This window comes from Cavia porcellus, unplaced genomic scaffold, assembly GCF_034190915.1.
Source record: "Cavia porcellus strain 051 isolate PalLab524CR breed Dunkin Hartley unplaced genomic scaffold, mCavPor4.1 scaffold_8, whole genome shotgun sequence".
NCBI lineage: Eukaryota > Metazoa > Chordata > Mammalia > Rodentia > Caviidae > Cavia > Cavia porcellus.
The window spans coordinates 24,335,651-24,347,768 of record NW_026947491.1 but is presented as its reverse complement, the minus strand read 5'-3'; the positions used below and the strand labels follow the sequence as shown (position 1 = coordinate 24,347,768).

The 12,118-nt window shown below is 33.8% G+C and overlaps 1 long non-coding RNA gene across 1 annotated transcript; it reads left to right on the top strand.

Annotated features, from left to right (window-relative positions):
* Window positions 1-2,063: 2,063 nt before the first annotated feature.
* On the top strand, window positions 2,064-11,617 carry LOC134477265 (uncharacterized). Its single transcript, XR_010049184.1, has 2 exons — window positions 2,064-2,196; window positions 2,950-11,617. It is a non-coding gene; the product is annotated as an uncharacterized LOC134477265 (long non-coding RNA).
* Window positions 11,618-12,118: the final 501 nt, after the last annotated feature.

Below are 12,118 nucleotides of genomic sequence, written 5' to 3'. Positions count from 1 at the left end.
CTCTCTATATAACTCCAGATTATTCATATACTTTTATTGGATAATGTGTTTCATATGTAGTGAAAAACAGCTGAGCAGAAATCTGATTTAAAATTAACTGTCATTGATTTCATAAGGCTCCGTTAATTGTCTGCCCTTCTTCTACATAGTCTCCATTGTGTTTAATTTCATATGATACTACTAAAATATTATCCCCAAGGAAATCCCCCAAGGGATTCAAATGTTCAAGATTAAAAACATAAGTGAAAACATCCTCTTTGCCCACACTCTTCATGCATGTCCCTAACAAAAGCAAAAATTAAATGCAACCCTTTTCTGACACTGGAATGGAACATTTCACTCATTCTGGGTGAACAGTGTGTCTGTGATGACAAAATACCAATGATACTTTCATGGATGGATGTGAAAATGCAATTTCTTTTTCTGTTCAGAAAAAGATGTCAAGTCCTTTTTTTAAAAGAGTGATCCTAACCATTGTATTTGGTATATTGTTGTATCAGAAGCTCATTTGCAAGCATAAGTGTCTCTTATAAAAAAAAAAAAGCAAATCATTGGTATAACATGCTATTGTTATGATCATGACCTACAAGAGAAAAAGTAGACATGAAACATGCCACAGCTCTAGGAAGACTAAACTTTTAGAGGTGCAATTACTTGAGATGAAAGTAAACCGACCGGTAGTTTTAGATACTAGAAAGTATAGATATAATTGGAGCAAATATGAAAGCACAAAGTTAAGAAATATGAAAGGGGGTTGGCAATAAAACAAAAACCAATATTATTTCACCCCAGGAGTTATTCAGATAACTGAAATAAGTTCATCATATGGATCATATTAAGCAGATAGAATAAAATAAGTCATTTTTAAAATAGAAATTTTTATAAAATCTTCAGAAATATTGAGGGCACCGTGGAAGGTTATAGCACTAGACCCCAAAACAACAGTGTATCTCTACTACACTTAACTTCCGTGTTCTTTCTCTAGTTCCAAAATACAAGTTTTTCCCTTCTCAATATAACTTGTAATAGTTTTAAGGAAAATATAAACCCCGATATGAATTGGTTTTCAGGATCTTGTATCAGTTTTAAAATATCAACACTTAATACCTTTAAACATGTTCACATTTGCAAAACCTTATCTTAAGAAACAAAAATTCAAAAGTAAAGGGAGCTAAGAAGAAAAGAAATAATTTCCTGATATTGATATATCCTGAACATTTTCTAAAAGTCTGTCAGTGATGTACAGGTCATATACCAATTCATTTGTGTGCATTCCACATCACCACTGTAGTTTTGTTGGTTACCTTCTTTTGGGGGGGGGGGGGATTTATAAAGTATGAAGAGACCAGGTAAGAATTTATTCTAAATGCTTAGAAATTTGTATAGAAAAATAAGACCAATGTTTCCTAATCAAACTCCTATATTTTTCTATGGAACAGCCTCTTGTTATCTTGAAACACATGGTTTTTGACAGGCTCCACTCCTATGGGATGCCCAAGTTCAGTGTGTACCTGCTTAACATGGCTCTAGACCCCAAAACAACAGTGTATCTCTCCCACACTAACTTTCGTGTTCTTTTTCTAGTTCCAAAATAAAAGTTTGCTCTTCTGTTTCATGCACCAAAGGTCCTCCAATCCTCTCCCAATACTGTCCACGCACGCAGTCTCCATTCCCTGCACCAAAGGTCCTCCAATGCTTTCCTGATACAGTGACCAGTCCACTCTCCACCCTGTCCCAATCCCGAAAAAGCAGCTCGTGGTTTTGTCTTTTGTGAGGGTCCTTGCATCTCCTGCGGCTCTCCCTAGCCAATGATTTTATGAACACATTAGGTTTTGATACTTAATAGGCAAATTCTAGATATTGCTTTCTGGAGAAACACTATATCTAGCATTTCAATCATCTTTTTAAAAAATACTTTGCATATCAGTCTAGGAATTATTTGTTTTAAGAAGAATATTTTATCAGTGAAAGTATAGAAGGCAGATTTTTTTCTTCCTTATATTTTTCTCTTAAATTACTGCCTTTTCATTATACATTTTCTACATTTTTTACTTTTTTCACAGGCAGCTGCAAGAAAGTCTGAGAACACAAAATTCAAAAGCCCGAAACACTGCAGTAGAGTAAGAAATGGCACTTATAAACTACCTAGAGTGCTGCAAACTTCTGGCAATTAATTTCAATTAAGTTATTTACAAGGTGAGCCACTGCTAACTTCGCGCCCAGATGTTTCAGTTGGCAAAATGTGATGGCCACCAAGGTAGTCGTTTCAAAAACAATCACTCATTGATGGGATTTTCACACTGAATTCACAGCACCTTCATAACATGAGCGCATGATGTCATCACCCTGTGCCTCATCTCAACAGTAAAAATGCCCATACAAGTTGCAACATATCCCTGCAGGCAGTCGCTGAGCTCGGAGATGTTGCAGGAACACCTGGGCTGGCTTGGAATCTAGCAGCTTGCACAGTTTCGTTACCAGATGTTTGTGGAACAACTTAGGCTTGTATGGAAAACATACATTTTTTCATTTGTATGAACGATTACCAGACCCTTGTTAGTAGTTGAAACATATGTTCCATTTTTTTAAAGGCAAATAAAAATTTATTTGGGAATATTTTTATTAAAATCAATATTGTTAACCTTACACTTTGTAAACTGAATCTGCATAATTATGTTTGTGCACAGTTATGTTTACACACTAAAGCACATTGTTGCAAATTCAGTAAATTAGGGATTATAACCTTAGTGAAAAAAATAAAACAAATTTCATTAATAAAAATTAAAGCACCCCTTAAGTATGTAAGTTTATTTAATAATTTTGTGTATTTCAGAATAATATTAATTGTCTTTTCTTAATAATTTGTGTCTTCTTTAAAAAAAAACAAGGGCTTTTTAAAATTACCTGGATATATTTCTATTAATGTAATGTAACATTGACTTTTCATAGCGCAGAAGAATTGAACTTTGTGATTTGAATAATAAAAGTTTTCAGAAAAACATTTTTCATGTCAGTTCCAAACATAGTCTCCATCTGTAATGAGAATATGAATAAGAAGAAAATCATTTCTAATTTTGGATGAATCTATTTCTTAAAGAATTCTTTATTTTAATTTAAGGTAAGTGCAAATTCTTTGTTTTAAAGTTAACTGAAATGCTAATCTTATGAAAGTAAACCGGCCTTCTCTTTATAAAAATTAAACTGTGGTTCCCAATGTAATGAATTTTATTTATTTTTAAGGTCCAGAAATGGACCATATTTTCATCCCCTGGGCAATTCCACAAACTTGTTAAAACTGTTAACAGCTGTACAATAACTTAGGCTCTCAGTGATTTCATGTAGTTCAAAAGAACTCTAAATTTATCCAGGTGTGAAGGTTATGGTAACTGCTGGGTAAAATCAAAGAATATTCGGTTAGGGATGCACTTTAAGGATTTGATGAATATATTGTGTTCATAAAGTCCAAGAACAAGAAAATGTACTTCTGCTACTTATTAAACAAACAGATAAGTGAATGCTTTAAAAATTTGCCTCACAAAGCAAACATTTCAACACCTACACTGAGAATTATCCATGCCATTAAAATGGACGTGATTGCTGGCAGGGTGTGAGGTGAATAAAAGACCAGAGGCACACACACACACTGCAGGTCCGGGTGGTAAATCTGGAATGGAGACTGCTTTGTAGCTTCAACTCTCAGGTCAGAGATGGAGACACACCACCCTTTGCACAATGCTAAGCACACAGCAGTTGCAGGCTCAGCTCTGACTCTGAGTTTGCTTTTCTTTCTTCTTGGATCCAGGGGTCCCTCTACACCTCCGGGGAGGCGCTCATAGCTGCAGGGTGATGCTGGAAGTAGGCAATTTCTAGGCCTCTCCAGAGAGGCATGGACCTGAGATACCCTCAGAATCATTGTGGAGCCCACATTTTCCCCTTTCTAGTTTGTAATGAGGCTTGCACACAAGGGAGCGTGAAAAATGGCGTGTGAATGTGGTCCCCATGTTGTGTCAGGAAAATGTCAGTCTCACTGTTGCATGCTTTTATGCAAAATGATTCTGAATACTTAATCTCCACCCCAAGGAAAACTAACAGGGTACCTCTATTAATGAACTTCAATTTGTTTTCAGTCCTTGGGACATTTTTACACCCCCATTAAATAAAAGACATAATCACAAAGGAAATTAAACTACAAAAGAAAATATTCCAAATCATGTTGTGTCTAACCTAAATATGTATAAACCAAAGAAAATACATGACTGTGGTTTAAATCTGTTCTTTAACCCATCTGTTGCATTCACAGCATACAGTAACATGGTAACAATGTGTTGGGGAGAGGTTTTTTTTTTTTTTTTTTTTCATACCAGGGATCAAACTCACAACCTCAGGCTTACCAGGCATGCGCTTGAGCCACTGAGCTAAATCTCAGGCCCTGTGTTAGGGAGATCTTTAAGCTGTCTCTGCTCAAAGCAACATATCTGGAAGGAGAATAAAATAGTCACGCAATCATCCCAATATATTATTCATTTGAAGTAAAAGTTCCAATTTTTATACAACCGTCAGTAGTTTGGAAACATCAGAGTTGGTAATTTGGGGATACTAAGAATATCTCTTTTATAGGTAAATATAATTTGCACTGAATAAAGATGAATACATGACTAATGCAAGTCATTTCTGTCAAGCAATGGCAATTGCTTGGAGGAGTACAACTTTTTTCCTATTTTAAAAATTTTATTAAGTTTGGTTTTTAAATATTTGTTCTATTAATATATATTTCCAATGCATGAAGTTTACATTTATCTTAGGGAGTAGGTACATATATATAACATAGCTTGATTCTTTTTTATTCTGTCCTTCTCTGCTCACCTGTCTTCCTCTGCCTCTATATAATTGTTATTTTATCAAGTCAGTATTACCTGGAGACATTATGTAGTGGACATAATATTTATATAGTACTTTGTTCTAAGTGTTAGCATACTGAGTTACAGAAAGTCAGTCCTGTTTTGTACAATTCAATCAGTTAATTAAGGATCCTTCTCATGCCTAGAAATTCTGCTGTTCCTTTGGCAAGAATCTTCCAGAAATTTATAAATGCCCCTTTTTTTTTTTTTTTTTTTTTTTTTTTGGTCTTTTTGAGACAGGGTTTCACTATAGAGTGCAGGGTGGGCTTAAATTCACTTTGTAGACTAGGATGTGTAATTGTCTTTCAGACGTTTGTTTTTGCTGAAGTAGTGCTTTGATGATACCTTAAAGTTTTCTAATGCTTGCAAAGATTCCTTTTACATGAATTCTCTCATTTAATTGCATTTCAGTTGTTCTCTGTAGTTTCAGATGAGTTGATTGTTTTGGGGTCATTTAGCACTAAAAATAACTAGGAAAACTACAACTAAAATAGAAAAAAGAAAAATTAAGTTCCTAGTTTGAGTACTTATATTTATTATTATTAAATTTAGCCCTGATTCGAAGGTATTTTTAAAAACAACATCAAAGCAAACAGGAATCTAACAATTTATTATGAGGTACACATGTAAGTTCAGAGTTATTCCACATAGAAAGAGATCATGATGCTGTATTGTAATTGTTATGTGCCTTATTGGGTTATAATTTAGTATATACACAAAACCCTCATTCAATAGCTTTAATGTCCTGAGAGACAACCTTTAGAGCTGCTCAAAATTAGACTTCGGAGTTTCCTTCCCCTTAATTAAGTATGAAGTGCTTTCTACAGTGACAGGGCTCCCATTAGAAGACAAGTTCAAAGAAAATCTAACATAGTTACCATACACATCTCAGGGCTTGGAGATTATGACATTAGGCTAGCCTTCTGTACCTTAACAGCAGCATGTTTAATTCATACAAATCATGCAACCCAGAAGGAAAGTTTCTTTTCTTTGTTACATTTTTTCCCAAGTAGTCTAATCCACATATATGAATCACACATCACTCAGTATTTGGAGAGACTATTTCCCTTTGTTTAACATGAAATGTACTTCCCACAAAAGCCATCCACAAAAGCTGGGTCTAAGTGGCTCACATTTATACAAATACTCCAAAACAAAAAAGTGCTAGCATGCTGTAAGCATTTCCTATATTTAAAATATGTTCTTAAATAGTTGTGAAGATACTAGAAAAAACTAGCAATGCACTTTGTGATAATCTTCATAAGGCTTCCAAAGTTTCAGTGTCTTGAACCTTCTCAAAGCAGAATGCACAATGATGTCTTCAAAATGTCACTTAAAATTTGTTCCCCTTTCTCTCTATTCAAAATTAGTGTAGACCTTCCATTTTAAGTCAGCATTTTCAAAAAAGATCAACTGAAATTTGAACAAGCAGAAGGAAAAATGTTTCCACTTCTACCAGACTTAAAAGAAGTTGGGCATCTTTTCATATTTTTCTTATTAGCATTGTAATAGAGAACATCTGTAATAATTTAGTAAATTAAATACATTAAAATGACAAATAAAAGAAGCTATAATGAATAAAATACAGAAGACCCCCTGTGGCTGCCCGCCCCTTCCTTGGCGAGCAGTAGAGCAAACAGCTAGCGAGGGCCATGAGCACACCAGCAGCAGTCAACCCAAGACCAAGACGGAAACTGCTCTTTGCCAGTGTGAAAACCAGCTTTCATTTACTTCACCACCTCTGTAACAGAATGTAACTAATCTTATAATTTTTTATTTCTGTATGGCACTTGTGTAACATTTTTCTTCTTCACTGCCATTTTTCTTTTTGTGTTTCTCTCCATCATCAGAACTACAACTCCTACCCAAACTGTTATCTCCTCCCTACACGAGTAAAACAGCTTTGACTTCATGTCTTTAGTCAAGACTTATTATTATACAGATATCATTAGCTTTTCTCCTAAAGCTCAAGCTCAAGAACTTAGAGCCAATGAACTGTGGATGGCAAATACCTAGTATCTCTTTGGCTTAATAAGTATTGTCTCAATTTAGTTTGAACATAATTCAAATATTTTTCAAATACTCTTGAAATGTTTTTCTTTATGAGGCTATTGGTTTATCTTCCACTTCTATTTCCTTGATCTATCTCTTTTTCCTTCTTTAGCTTCTTTTCTGTCTTAAGTTATTTCACACCCTGGTTTTCCTCCAAACTTCGGTCCTTGTGCCTGCCATTCCCCTGATAAACTCCCCAAGGGCTGCTTTTCCGTATCTACAATACCAAGTGCCATGTATTCACATCTCTTCACCTTTTGGCACAGACTCTGCTCTTGAATTTCAGACTTGTACTTCTAGTTTCCTAATAGGTGAACATCCTGAGAGATACATCACATACACCTTGAACTAACCATGCCTCAAAACAAATGTCCTTTCATTTTCTTTTCAGTTCTACTTCTCTTCATTTAATTGTGCCTTAATATCCTAGTCAGAATGTTCAGAATCATTTCCTCTTCGTTACTCACTTATTCAAATAGTCATTACACTTAGATGAGTCTATGGATGCACAGGAAACCCACCCCATGACTACAACTTCCCAGTCTCGCCATTTCTCATTTGTGTGATTGCAGTAGCTCCCTACCAGTTTTCCCTGCCTGAAGGCTATCTCACCTTTCTTTGTTCTTAGATCTGTAGTCTACGCTTTTGCTTCTGGTAACTAACACATAAAACTAGTCATACAACATCTCTGCTAAACACCTTTCAGTGACTTTCATCATCCGTGAGGAAAGGCAGCAACTCTTTTTACTGATGATCATAAATGACACTTCAAGATTTAGCTCCTTCCTACTAATTAGAATTAATCTCCGCTGCCATAGCACACTTATTTTCACAATCTAAGGGTCTCAAATATACCATGCTGTTTCAGATCTTCACGTTTTTGCTTGGAATGTTTCCCTCTTGTGTGCTTTGCAAATTCCAGCTCAGTCTTTGAAGGTATCATAAACATCACACCCTATAAAGAGCCTCTTATGAATATTCTCAATCGTGCACATGAAGGATGCCTCTCCATCAGCACTGTTCTTGCTGTGTGTGATGATTTTTAACCTGAGGGAATCTCAATTAATTCTTGAGGTCCTAAACATGGGAAGCCTGTTTTATTCATCTTTTCTTCAGTGTTTTATTCTTATACCATCATATACTGTCAATGTCTGTCAGTGTTTAAATGAATTAAAAGTTGGTGGTGTTTGGTACCCTTCCCGTGCCGTTTGGACTGTATGTAATACCATGCAACCATTTTCTTAAACCCCTTAAAAGCTAACTTTCAAAGAAGAAAGAGCTGCATAAGAAAGCAACATTTTGAAAACCTAACACCTTTATAACAACAAAACCAACTAAAGAAAAGTATCTGATCTAATTTAAAGGAGAAACTTTGGCCTGCTGTTACTGATGAAATAAGAGCAATTAAGTCTGGCTCTCTCAAGTTGTTAATTCTTCCACTAGAAATATTTAGAAAAGCGTAACCAATCATACAGTCTGTAGGGTCAGTTCTGCCTAGTGAACAGAATGTAGATGGTTATGTTTGCGTCACCATCTGTCTTGCAAAATCCTCTAGCAGGCCTGCGTCTACACGCACATAGCCTATTTTATAAGATCCAGTACGTGACAATAAACACCTCGACAGTAAGTCTAGACTCCGAGGTCATATTCAGAAACTCATGACTTCAACAGGGGTGGAGATTGTGGGGGAACAGATCCTAGATCAGGTGAACTTTTAAATAGAAAATATATTTGTGTATTTGTGCAAGAAAGGAACAAGGAAAGAAGCATATTAGCAAAACAATGACTTATTGCAATTCTGGCAAGTATTGGGACAAAGAATTATGAACTGAAACAATCCAATAGTGGATCATTGTAACGATGGATACAGTTTTCAGGAAGAAGATTTCTACTAATTCTTGGTTGAGAAAAGGATAAAAAGTAACAATAAAACTGTAGATTAAGATCTGTTTGCAAAAGAAATTTCCATCTAAAATTTCCATTCTTTTTTATTTTTTGACAACTGATAGTGTTATGTCAAAAAATAGAAATAAAAAGCACAGATCTGGTCAGACTCAAATTATTTCTCTCTTCAACATATTTTAAACTGTTCTTTCTTTCCTGGCCCCATCCCTGTGTTTTCTCCCTTTTTACCTATAATGATTGCTCCTATCTTCCCTAATAATTTTTCTTTATATAGGGAGAAGGATGATATTACCAACTCCAGAAACAAGAAATAATAGGCAAAATACAACCCAATTCAGTCAAACCACAAGTCTAACTTGAACACTAAATGCATAGAAAATAAAAAAAAAAAAAAAGTAACATTGCCTTTTGTGTTATTTTTGAATCTTAGGAAACCTATAAAAAGCTATTCCACTAATATTTCCACTTAAATCCTTAAATTACAATTTTGAGTGCTAATAGCAATGGATAAGCTATCATTATATTATTTTTCATCAATTTGGAATTTGTAATGGAAAAAAACAAAACAAAAAGACTGACCATTTTGGTCAAACCCAGATTCATTCAGCTCAGGTCTTTGTCTCTGGCAGGAGTAGTGCAAGATGTTTTATGGGGAAATTTGTGGTTAAATTTTCTAATGTCAAACTAAAATGCTCCCAAATTCTCTCTTTCCTTAATAATCCAGTATTAATTTTATTATGCAGGAATTATTACTTCTACTCATTGATGATTGTTTCTTGTCCTTTTGACAAAGATCATGTGTAGTATCTGTTCTTCTACCCATTGATATACAATCTCATTTTTTTCTGATACTGAGTTTCAAGTTTTCAATCCACCCGATAAAGATATATATTTTCTTCTAAATTTCCGTTTAATGAACTTAATAGAAATGCTTCCATTTTAATAAGATTATCAATATAGTTCATGGTTTTAAAATATGGGTTTTTGGACCCCTAGCCATTATTTTCCATTTGTTGATGCTTAAGTTTCTTCCTGTTTTTTTTTAGTTATTCATGCCATGAACTTGACTATCTAGCTTCTTGTGTTAAAGCATATAATTATGGTCTAGTACAAAAGATAGCCATTGTTATGAACTTTTTTAGCTTGTTTTGATTGTGGCTACATACTGGGCTGCTGTCACCTGATTTCTCTAACCACAGTTTTCAAGGACTTTAAATTTCTTGCTTAACTGATTTTACAATGAAAACAATGTTTTCATTAATAAAAAAAATCTAGTCAATAAAAATCCAAAAACCTATAAAAATAAAATTTATCTGAAAATAATTCAAGGTTTTTAATATTCCTCTCACTCCAGTTTTCCTAAAAGCAATATATAGCTATGATTCTCAATCAAAACATAGCCTGGGTAAAAAGAAGGGGATAGGAGAGTTGACTTGGAAGCATTTGCAGGTTATCCTTAAACTGTTGTTTTTCCTCTTTTACTCCAATAAGACTTCTACAAAGGCAGATAGAATTCTTGACAGGAAGAGAGAAGAGTGAATGATAATCCCCTTTGCCCATCTCTCAAAAGTCACTGCTCCCTATTCTGTTTTGCTGGATAGTATCAGGTTCGAAAGTTTAGGCATCAGCTGTGAAGATAATGAGATTCATTATGACGCCCATTCTCGTTGACTTTTATCTACTTTTGAAGATCTACAATGTCTCCAATGTTTTGGTTTTGTCGGTTTTATTCTTTACTGTTTTGTTCAATTGTATTATAACTAACGATATAGGCAATTCTATTAGAGATAGCGGGAGGCATTATGGTAACCATTGTTGATCACCTTGTATTATGTTTTTACATTATCTATTATGTCCACCTTTTTGACTTGACCGATTCTGTTCTGTTATGTCACATTTGGTTTTACTCTCTTCCAAAAAAGTAATAAGAACCGTGGGAGCAATGAAACCCAAAATGTGTAATAGTCATTGTACAAAAGAGAGGAAAAGAAAGTGCTCTAAACTATATAACTGCATGTATATTTAAGTGTATAAGATAGAAAATGATATCACAGAGTTTTATTGGATCATTGAACAGAACTGTTTGCAGTATCATTGATGGAATGTCCACTTTACAAGCTTTAATTTTGTGACTTGAACAATTATTTCTAAGATGACAATATGTAATCCATTAACTAGTGATTTCCTACTGTTCATTTTTTTTTCTGTAAATCTGTATAACTTGTACCCTTTCTCTGCTTTTTTTTCTTTTCTCCTTAAATAAAATTAAAAAAAAAAAAGAAAACAACCAAAAAAAAAAAAAGTCACTGCTCCAATGCAGTTTTGCAAACTATCTTTATTTTATGCATCTCATACGATATAAACATTTTTCTATACCACTGGCCATCTATCCATCACTCAGAGAAAGATGTCCAAACTGTTTTAAGTGAAAAACAAATTACAAAGCATAGTATAAAATATGTTCTCATTTATATTAATGCATCTGTATTGATGCCATTATGAGTATTTATATATGTGTGTAATTTTTTTCGAAAGATAATTGCCTATCTGTTAATAGGACATTTCTAGGGTTTAGGAGTATTGCTGGGAGCATTTTTATTTTTCTGCTGCTTTGGTAATACTGAGAATTTTGTGTAATAAGAGATTATATTTTGTAAAAATGAATGTAAATATGAAAAATCATTTTAATGACTGCATAAATGTTGTATGGTTAACTACAATAGGTAGTTCCGTTTACTTGACAATAAATGCATTATACATGATATTGTTTTGAATATTGATGTATTTCTTTCTTAGTTTACTTGTTTGGTTTTAAACAAAATTCCTAGTAATGGAATGAGCAAAGAAGTGCATCTAAAACCTGTGGAATCTGTTTTCTGAAATTAGTGTTTGAAAAAAAAACTGTATTAATTTGTTATCAATGAACTTTTCCATTTTCTCCCAACTTTATGAGCACAGGATATTTTCAATCCTCTTAATAGTTGCAAATTTAATGTGTGAAATACATATCATTGAAACTTTCATTCATTTGGTTAGTAGTGAGAGAAAATAGCTAATAATAAATTTATTGGGCATATATGTTTCTTCAGTGAATTGCTTCTTTAAGGTCTTTGTTCACCTTACTACTGGGATATACTTATTCTTTATAAATTTATAAATGATTTCATATCTCAAGTATATTATTGTCCTATATGATGCAAATATGAAATTTCTATAAATTTGTTATTTGGTATGAGTGTTCTTTGGAATATAAAAATCTATAA